The sequence below is a fragment of the Nicotiana tabacum genome, chromosome 3 (assembly GCF_000715075.1).
Source record: "Nicotiana tabacum cultivar K326 chromosome 3, ASM71507v2, whole genome shotgun sequence".
In the NCBI taxonomy this organism is placed as follows: domain Eukaryota; kingdom Viridiplantae; phylum Streptophyta; class Magnoliopsida; order Solanales; family Solanaceae; genus Nicotiana; species Nicotiana tabacum.
In genome coordinates, this window is record NC_134082.1 from 121,584,623 (window position 1) to 121,594,645 (window position 10,023).

Sequence of the window (10,023 nt, forward strand, 5' to 3'; positions counted from 1 at the left end):
GATTTGGTCGAGCTGGCATTCGTCGAATTTAGGCAGCAACTTACATATCTTGGCTTGATAATTTTGCAACCTTTGCTCTTTTATTTGGTAAGTCCCTATAACCTAGTTAACCACGAGCTGAGAATCACAATGGAGTTTCAGCCACTTTGCCCTATATTTGAGTGCTAGCCTTAGCCCTGCAATTATATCCACATACTCGGCCTCATCGTTAGTAATATCTGGGCACCTTATGGATTGGCGAATTACCTCTCCATTAGGGAGCTCGAGTACGAGTTCCAGTCCAGAACCAGAAGTGTTGGATGCACCGTCGGTGTATAGGACCCAGAGGTCTTGTGTTTGAAGAGAAGCCTGAGCGGCTTTTCTCGGCCTCGGGCATTACTTTTGTGCTGAAGTCGGCAAGCACCTGCAACTTTATCATTGTTTGAGGCTGGTATGTGATATCGTGCTCGCTTAGCTCGATGGTCCACTTGGCCAGACTCCCTGACAGCTCAAGTTTATGTAAAATGCTTCTTAAAGGAAAAGTGGCAACGGCCGAGATAGGGTGGCACTGGAAATAGGGTCTAAGCTTTCATGAAGCTACGACCAGTGCCAGGGCTAGTTTCTCGAGGTGTGGGTACCTCGTCTTGGTATCGACGAGTGTTTTACTAATGTAATAAATAGGAGATTGCGTACCTTTATTTTGTCGGACCAGGATCACACTTACTACTGCTTCGGAGATGGCAAGGTAGACGAGGAGGTGTTCCCCGGGTTCATGCTTCGAGAGTAAAGGCGATGATAACAGATACGCCTTTAGCTCTCGCATAGCTTATACGCAATCGAACATCCACTCGAGGCCACTATCCTTTTTGAATACACCGAAAAATCTATGACATATGTCGAACGACCGCGAGATAAATCTTGATAGGGCGGCGATTTGACTAGTCAACTTTTGGACCCGCTTCTTAGTAGTCAGTTGTTTAGGTATCTCGTCGATAGAATTTATTTGGTCTTGGTTGACTTCGATCCCTTGTTGTAACACTAAGAAACCCAAAACCTTTCCTGAGGCTACGCCAAATGCGCATTTCTCTGGGTTTAGTTTCATCCTGTATCATCTTAGTATGTCGAAAGTGTCATGACCCAAATTAATGGGCCGCAATGGGTGCCCGAGTCCTACATGTCGAACACCTCTAAGCATGTGTCTATAATATAAACCTAAATAACACTTGCTGAATTACGAGAATAACATACATGAAGGAAACCTGCCCAAAAGGCATATGTACATATACGTGCAGCATACGTAGGGCGAGCCGACAAGGCTACTATAGACAACTATTTACCTTAAAACTGGAAGCCAGCAAGGCCACATACTATCTAACTAGACATACTGTCTACAAACCTCTAATAGAAATACAATTGTACAAAGATGAGACTGAGCCACATCATACCCATATATGTATACAAGCATATCATATCAAAATCAAAAACAGCTTCGGATCAAGTGGAGCATGCCAACTCTCGCTGATCAAGGATCCTAAGAAGGGGGCTGTCAGCTTGCCTACCTGTACCTGCGGGCATGAAATGCAGGCCTCGGGAAATAGGGCGTCAATACGAATAATGTACTGAGTATGTAAGGCATGAAAATTAGTACATAAAAGACATAGATGAAACATGGAATAAACAAATCCATATGTAAATCTGAATAACTTTGTAAATTCTGAAAATTAGTGCATAAATGTGCATATAAATGTTGTGTCATGCATAGGTATAGGTGTATATAAAATCATCAAGCCTCTGAGGGCATCCCATCATATCATCTCGGCTATTGTAGGCAACATCATCAACATATACCAACTGATCAAGTGGTGGAGGTGCGTATATAACGACATAACTTTTTTTCATATACCATATACATATATACACGTATATAACGCCATCTGGTCATGGATCAATGTATATGTATAAATGAATGAAATGCATGAAAATATGTTAATAATCTCAATATTCCTTTCGGATAAACTTTATCAACTGCGTATTATTCTGAGACCCATGAGCAGAAGATATAATAATATGTCACATGGGGAATCAAGAACACAGAGACCCCTAGTATTTTATGAATAGAATCGCTTATGAAAACTGTGTGTTTGCTCGTTTCTTCTGTATAATTTGGATCATGCCAAAAAGAAAGAAGGGATAGCCTTAACATACCTGAGTCGATTCTCTTGACAATCCTCTAACACCCGTTAATTGCGACAAAATACGGAACAAGTTGTATGAAAGCTCGAAGCAATAACGTTTCTTATGCAAAGACCATCTTAGCTGAATTTTTCCTTAAGTAACGATGACGTTAAAATGTATCCTTAACTATGAAAAGAGTTCTGAAAGTCTTGGTGAAGTTTGAAGAGATTATGTTTATGCTTAACAGAAACGTTAAGAGAAATGAGCTACTGAAGTTATGGAAAGTTTTTGTTAAAAGTCTTAGAATTAAAGCGCTGTTAGAAAATAAAAACATTAGGCATAAGATGTCTTGTAACTAACATACTAGGTTGCCATATAATCCAAGTAACTAAGAGTCATTCATTTGGAAAGTGGCTTGCTTCCACGTTTTGGGGGAGGGGGGTTTAATCTTATCTAATAATTTATTAATTGATTAGGTAATATTCTATTACCCGGTAATTAACCAATTACCCACATAATTAAGAATTGTCTCAAATTACTTAAAATACTACTCATTTTTAATATACTTTATACATCATACTATCACGGTCATATGGTATCTTTTATGGTACTAGACTATAAATATCGGGTATTATTGCTTGGACCGTATTTTATCCCAAATCGACAACCTTCAACGAAACTCATTCTCTTTAATTCATGTATCCTTTATCCTTCATGGCACTTACTTATCGCTTTGTTATAAATATCATAAATACGTTAACCTCAAGATAATCTCATCCCCGAGCTTACGTCGATTAACTTATGACGAAATTTTGACGTACGAAAATGTGAGATGTAACAGAAAGCTTTTCTCAAGTGGTCGATATGGTCTTCTTCCCTTACGGATTTGACCAGTATGTTGTCGATATATACATCCATGATTTTGCCGAGTTGGTCTTTGAACATTCTCATGACCAATCTCTGATAGGTGGCTCCTGCGTTCTTCAACCCGAGCAGCATGACCATATAATAATATGTTCATCGGTGGGTAATGAACGTGGTTTTCTCCTGGTCCTCTTTTTCCATGAGTATCTGGTTATAGCCCAAGAATGCATCCAGGAAACTTAGCAGCTCATGACCAGCCATTACGTCGATGAGTTGGTAGATACGTGGCAATGAGACTGAATCTTTCGGGCATGCTTTGTTCAAGTTTGTGAAATCTACACACATCATCCATTTCCTATTTTTCTTTTTGACCATCACCACGTTGGCTATCCAAATGGGGTATTTCGACTCCCTGATGGATCTATTTTCTAATAGTTTCTCTACCTCCTCGTGGACGGCATCATTGATGGCAGGGTTGAACTTTCGTCTGACCTACCTTATAGGGGGATAGAATGGGTCGACGTTCAATTTGTGTGGGGCGATTTCCTTGGGGATGCCTGGCATATCTATATGGCTGAAGGCAAATAAAATCTGCATTAGTTATTAAAAATTGGCTAAATTTACCTTGTTCTTGGAGTTTGACCGATGTAGGCCTTTTTGCTGGGGTTGCTGGAATCCAGTTGAACAGGGTCAGGGTCCTCTAGTTGAGTCTGAGGCTTCAACCGTTTCAGGTTCTATAATGACGTCCCTAGTCTCTTCGTGTGTCGACCTCGACCCTGTTGATTGCTATGCTTCTTTTTCCCTATCTTTCTTTTGTTGGGTTGTTGAGCCATCCATGGCAATGCGGTAGCATTCCTAGGATGTGTGTTGTTCCCCTCATATGTTGAATATTCCCCATAGTGTTGTGAACTTGATCACTTGGTATAGGCTGGATGGGATGGCTCTCATGGGATGTATCCATGATCATCCTACTATGGCATTCTATGTGGTGGCCCGGTCCATGATGTAGAATGTTGTCTCTAGAGTTATGTCGTCGATGAGGACAGGGAGTGTAGTTTCTCCTGAAGTACATTCAACTACATTTTTAAAACTTGTTAGTGTGATGCAGCGTGGCACTATCTTGTCCTCGAATCTCATCTGAGTGAGGACTCGGGGATGGATATGCATGCTCCGCTCCCATCATCTACCATAATGCATTTAACATCAGTATCTGAAATTCGTATGGTAATGAGAAGAGCATCGTTGTGAGGGAAAGTCAAACCGTCGGCATCGGACTCGTCGAAGATGATACTTTCTTCGAGGCCGTCATACCGTTCGTGGGTGATCGATCTTTTGAGCTTGTGAGTGGTAGTGAACTTGATGTCGTTAATGGAGGCATCATTGTTGCCGTCAATAATCATATTGATGGTGCAGGACGGTGAGGGAGGCTTCGGCAGGCCTTGATGTTCTCAACCCCTGGCGAAGGCGTTCCTTCCTATGTCGCTTAGCTGCTCTTTAAGGTGCCCTTACTGTAACATGTTCACTACTCCTTGCCTTAGGGCGATGCAATCTTCTATTTTGTGCCCGCATTCCTGGTGGAATTCGTAGAGGGTGTCGGATATTTTGGTGCTAGGATCAGACCTCATCTTTGGCGACCACTTTACCTTTGTTCCAAGTTTCTCCAGGGCATAGACTATTTCTGTAGGTGAAACACAAAAGTTGTGAGTAGATAACAGGGGGGCATAACTCTTTCATTCTTGTGAGTCCCCATTCTTGGCCTAGATGGGTCGTCGTCATAGCGGAAGGAAGGAGGTACGAGGGTTTTGACGTAAGGCTGATGTCGTTCTCTGTTTGGCCGTGAAATTGGGTGATCCCTCTTATTATCTCTTCGTTCTTTCCTGGGTTCAGCTTGTACCGAGATGATCCGTCGAGTTGGTCCGTTGATGTCGTCATCATCTGCCCAGAATTGGGCACAATAGGCATTATGGATTTCGTCCCAAGTGGTTGGAGGGTACTTCATCAACTGGCTTAGCAGCTTTTTGGTCTCTCTTGAACCCTCTCTGCCCAACCCTTTCTGAAAGGCTACGACTTCTATCCCTTTAGATACATTTGATAAGGTCATCCTTACCCTATTGAATCGGGCTAGAAAGTCCCTTAGTCCATCTCCTCGGGATTGCTTGATGTCAAAGATGTCGTTTACTCTTGTTTCGACTTTCTTAGCCCCGGCATGCTCTGTCACGAACTTATCGGCCATTTCTTCGAAGGTTCCTATGGAGTAGATTGGTAGTTGTGAATACCGTGTTAATGCCCCTCTAGTGAGGGTTTCGCCAAATTTCTCCAGCAAAATGGAGGACACATGTTCCTTTGTGAGGTTGATACCCTTCACGGCGGTGACATAATGAGTCATGTGATCTTCGAGGTCGGTTGCTCCGTCGTATATCTTGAGATATGGTAGAATTTTCAAGGTCTTTGGTATGGCATATGGGGTCGCTTCCACGCTATACGGCTGCTCTACGAACCTGCTGGCATCCCTCAATAGTAGTAACTTAGGGGCACCCGGTATCTTGTCTACTCGTTCTTGTTGTTCTTTCATTTGGTCTCTAAGCATTTTGCTTTCATTTTTCATTTCTTCCATCCTCTTCAAAGCAGCGGCGAGGACGCCATCACCTGAACTGTCAGTAACATTGTGAGTTATACCTAGCGTTAGAGGGTCTAGTCGATTGCCTTGTTTGTCTCCTTACTATACCGTATGGGCTCTCGTGGTTTCTATGGTCGTGCATGGAGCTTTTTTGTTGAGCACACTTACTAATGTATCGGTCAACCACGCTTCGAGGAGCTTTTTCATGGCAGGTGGTATCCCTTCTCTTGTGGACGTTGAGGCCCCATTTCCATTTGGTTTTGTTGTGCTACAATGAGGGGGAGGTAACCTCTCGTGCCTAGGGGAGGCAGTAGGTGTCACGTCATCGCCTAGCGTTTCATATCTCTCATTGATAGCGTTCATGAGGTTGCCGGGGAAGTCACCTGCCATTTTAGTCTTGTCTGCTTAGTTACCTGCCATGTAAGTTCTTGTACGTGTAGAGAAAGAGAAAAACCTTGTGGTTTGTTAGGTTAGCAACTCACGTGAGTTGTAGATCTAAAGGAAACTAAAAGATTAGCTAAGAATCCCAACAGACGGCGGAAAACTGTTTGACCCAAAATTTAGATATGGGCTTAGACAATTGATTTAATAAAATAGAGCCAACCTTAGCCAATATTAATGTCCAAAAGATATATTAACTGATTTTGTAGTAAGATAATACGTATATTATCCAAGTAGCAACAAATATTGATAACACTAGCGATATTCAATAGCCCAAAAGAAGGGGATAGCATTAAATAACAATAAATAGCAATGAATAGCATTTAAGTAAATAGAAACATGTGAGTCACCCGAAAAGGGTGAGATCTGTGGATGTTCTTTCTGACAATGATGAATGATTGATGATCCTTCGAATGTTCAGTTTGTTTTTGGATCGAGTGGAAAAGTTAGGCAAAAATTTTAGAAAAAAATGTATATTTTGTATGTGTGCAATAAAGCAAGATTCTACAGAGAAACCTATCTTTTCATAACTATGTCTCTTTCTATTTATACGGGAACACATGTCTAAAAACCCTAATATGAATATTCTCTCTAAAGTCTTATCTAAAACTACCCGTTATTATTCCTTTTTTAAGGGAGTGCTTGTCCTCGGCCTTGACCAAATCCTTCGTCTCTCACTAGATCACTTCGATCTTGGATTTGCCTCTTTGTTGAAGTCATACTGATGATACGTGGAAGCTCTCGAAGGCCCTCCTAATGCTGATATGGTCTGAACATAACTAAGTCAATTTTTGGCCCATATAGTTGTAAATCGAATTTTGAACTGCACTAGACAGAATTTAGAATGATATTTCTTTCATTGGCAGATCATTTCAATATATATAAGACTGAAATTGGTTAACCAGATTACATTCTTCCTTGAACTTCAACACACAGAATTCACAAGACATTTCTTCCATTGGCACAGTTTCATGGTCTTCCCATAAACTTAAGCAATTCTCACATCACAGTTTATCATAGAGTTAATACCCTCAGACCCGCCTCAACTGCTCCATTGTTCCTTCCACTATCGATTACCCTACTAACAGGCCTCCCTTGCTAAAAATTAAGTTAAAAAAAATAGATATCGGACAATAGAGTTTAACTTGCAACCTCAAAACTAGCAACTAAACTGCTAATTACCTCAACACATGTATAGCCATTTTTGCTGACAAATACTCCATGTCCTACTACTCTTGGCCTCTTAAATGCAGTAAGAGCATCTCTGTTGCTTGCTTGAGATTGTTGCACATCTGAAACCTGAGAATGATGGACATCTGAAACTTGAGATTGTTGTACATCTGAGTTTTGTGAGTTCTGCACCAAGTTGTTATTGCTTCTTCCTTTACCACCCTTAGCTTTAGCATTCTTCTTACTAGTAGATGCTTGGGAGTCAGCCTTTGATCTCTTTTTAGAGGTTGATTTTTATGACTTAGCCACTTCTTTTGCACATATAGAAACAGTCTCAATCAGCTAGTACCAACTAATACCAATCAGAACTAACAGTCCCAAACTAACAGCTAACTTAAGCTAACAACTAACGTATACATAACAACTAAACTTATATACATTTTCAAAGACCGTGTTAAGTTGCCAAACCACCTTTTCCCATTTTGGATCATACATTACCCTCTTGTTCTCCTTTCTTGCTTTCATGTTACCACTTATGTTTCCTGATTCACTAGCACTCTCATTGTCACTGTCACTCACAAAACTATCAGCATCTGAATTGTCATAAAAAGGCTCATCACCAACTAACTTACCAGAAACATTTTTGTTCCCTTTATCTATGTCTTCAAAAACCTGGATCTATCCCAACAGGTCCAAGAAAACACTCAACAACTACTTTCTTTCTTGGTGCTCTTTTTTTCTTTTTATATGCCTTCAAATCTGTTTTAACTATGTTCAACTCTTCATGCACATCACTACCATAATCATCCTCATGCTCTTCATCATCAGAACTGCTAGATTTATTACTATTTCAATATTACCTATGTTATCTTCCTCTAAGTCTTCATCTTCCATGTCATAATCATCTTCATCTACTAAAGAGTTTGTAGGATGTTTTTCTACAACATGTGACTGTTCAGGGGGGTCTATTTGACCACTACAATCAATATTTTCAATTTGGGAACCTAAAGGTGCATTGAAACTTTCAACAACCCTACTGGAAGATTCTTTAACGATCCCACTAGTCACATGGCTATTCTGGACCACATTATCTCCCTTATGGCATACATAAATGTTTATTGTATCCTTATTACTTAACAGCTCAGCAAGTACCAACAAATCCCTATTATTTTTTAATTCTACCAAACTGCCACCTTTAGAAGATACAATATACATTTTTCCTACAATAGTAAACCCAAAATCCTTGGCATAATCAATAATTTCTGGAATAGAAAGTTTGTCTGTATCCATATTAAAGGCATATTCAATGTTCCCCCCAACATAAACCGGCCCTACCTCACTCACAAGCATACCACCAATATGAAATCTCAAATTCAAATATTTGTCTGTCATTACCCTAAAATAACAATAAAAAGCAGCAAAGAATAAGGCCAAAAACACATAACATTTTATTAATCTAACATAAAAAGACCCAAAATCCAAAACTAACAACAAGCAACATGCATGCAACTATATATTCGACAAACAAACATCTACAAGCAGGAAGATGTAATAGCTCGAAGAAAATACCCAAATTTTGGAACTACGAACTAAATCGCAGCACTACCTATCATAATTTCGCAACAAAATTAATAGGAAAAAAAGAATAAAACCTGTATTAAAGCAATCTTCTTTAATAATCTTCAGATTCTTTAAAGAATCGGAGGAAGATATTTCACCAGCAAAACCCTAAGCCCTAATTTTGTTCTGATTCACCAGCAAAACTTCACCTTTATTCCAAATTCGAAATAGCAGCGACTAGTTTTGAAGAGGAATCAATGGTAGCAGCGATTAGTTTTGAAGAGAAATTGGAGGAAGATGATCGGAGAAGAGACTTTGAAGGTCCGATGAGAGTTTTCTCTGGTGGGAGTAAAAGGAACATATTTTGACTGAGAGTCTTTACTGAAGGAACGAGTAAAAACAACCTAATTTTTTGATTGAGCGTAATAAAGTTATTTTACTTAATTAAGTCGATTTTATGATTAATTAGATTAATTATCCATGTGGCATGCCACATGGCATGTTTTATAATTTAATTAGAGCGTGTACCATATGCACTAGGGCTAATGCGATGGGGGGGTTTAATTACGAAGGGGGATATAGTTCAGGGGGTTTCCAGGGACACTCAATAGTTTAGATATGAAACTGACAAAAATCGTATAATTTAGGTGGGTTTGAGGGTATTAACTCTTTATCATACCAATTCCTTATTAACATAGCAGATTCACAGACCATATAGATGAACCATGATTATATTGGTTTTGCTAGTTGTTTAACTTCCTAAGAGTAAAACATATTAGCAAATTAGGTTGGATATTCTGTTTAGTATTCAAAGATTGATGAAGGCTGCGACTCATTAGCAAATTTGCCAATGTTACCTTGGGAGTATCAATAAATCGACTTCTAAGTAGAAATTTTCTTAAGGTGAAGAAATTATAAATCTTTTATCACCAAAACTTAAAAAGCTTGAAATTATCGGCGATAAGTTAGCTAATTGTAATAGATCAATTACATTTATGTGATTAACAGCTCATCTTTATTACAGAAAATCAGCTTCTTTAACGTTTTGCCAGCAATAGCTCCCATCCTCATCCCCCCTCCCCCTACCCTTTTTCATTTTGTAGCCACGATCACATTGCTAACAACAGACCCATGATTGAGGGTCACATAGGGAAACGACCAAAATAAAGGAAGAAAGAGTAAAAAAAATTCACTATTTAAGGATGTGCAAGTAGCAC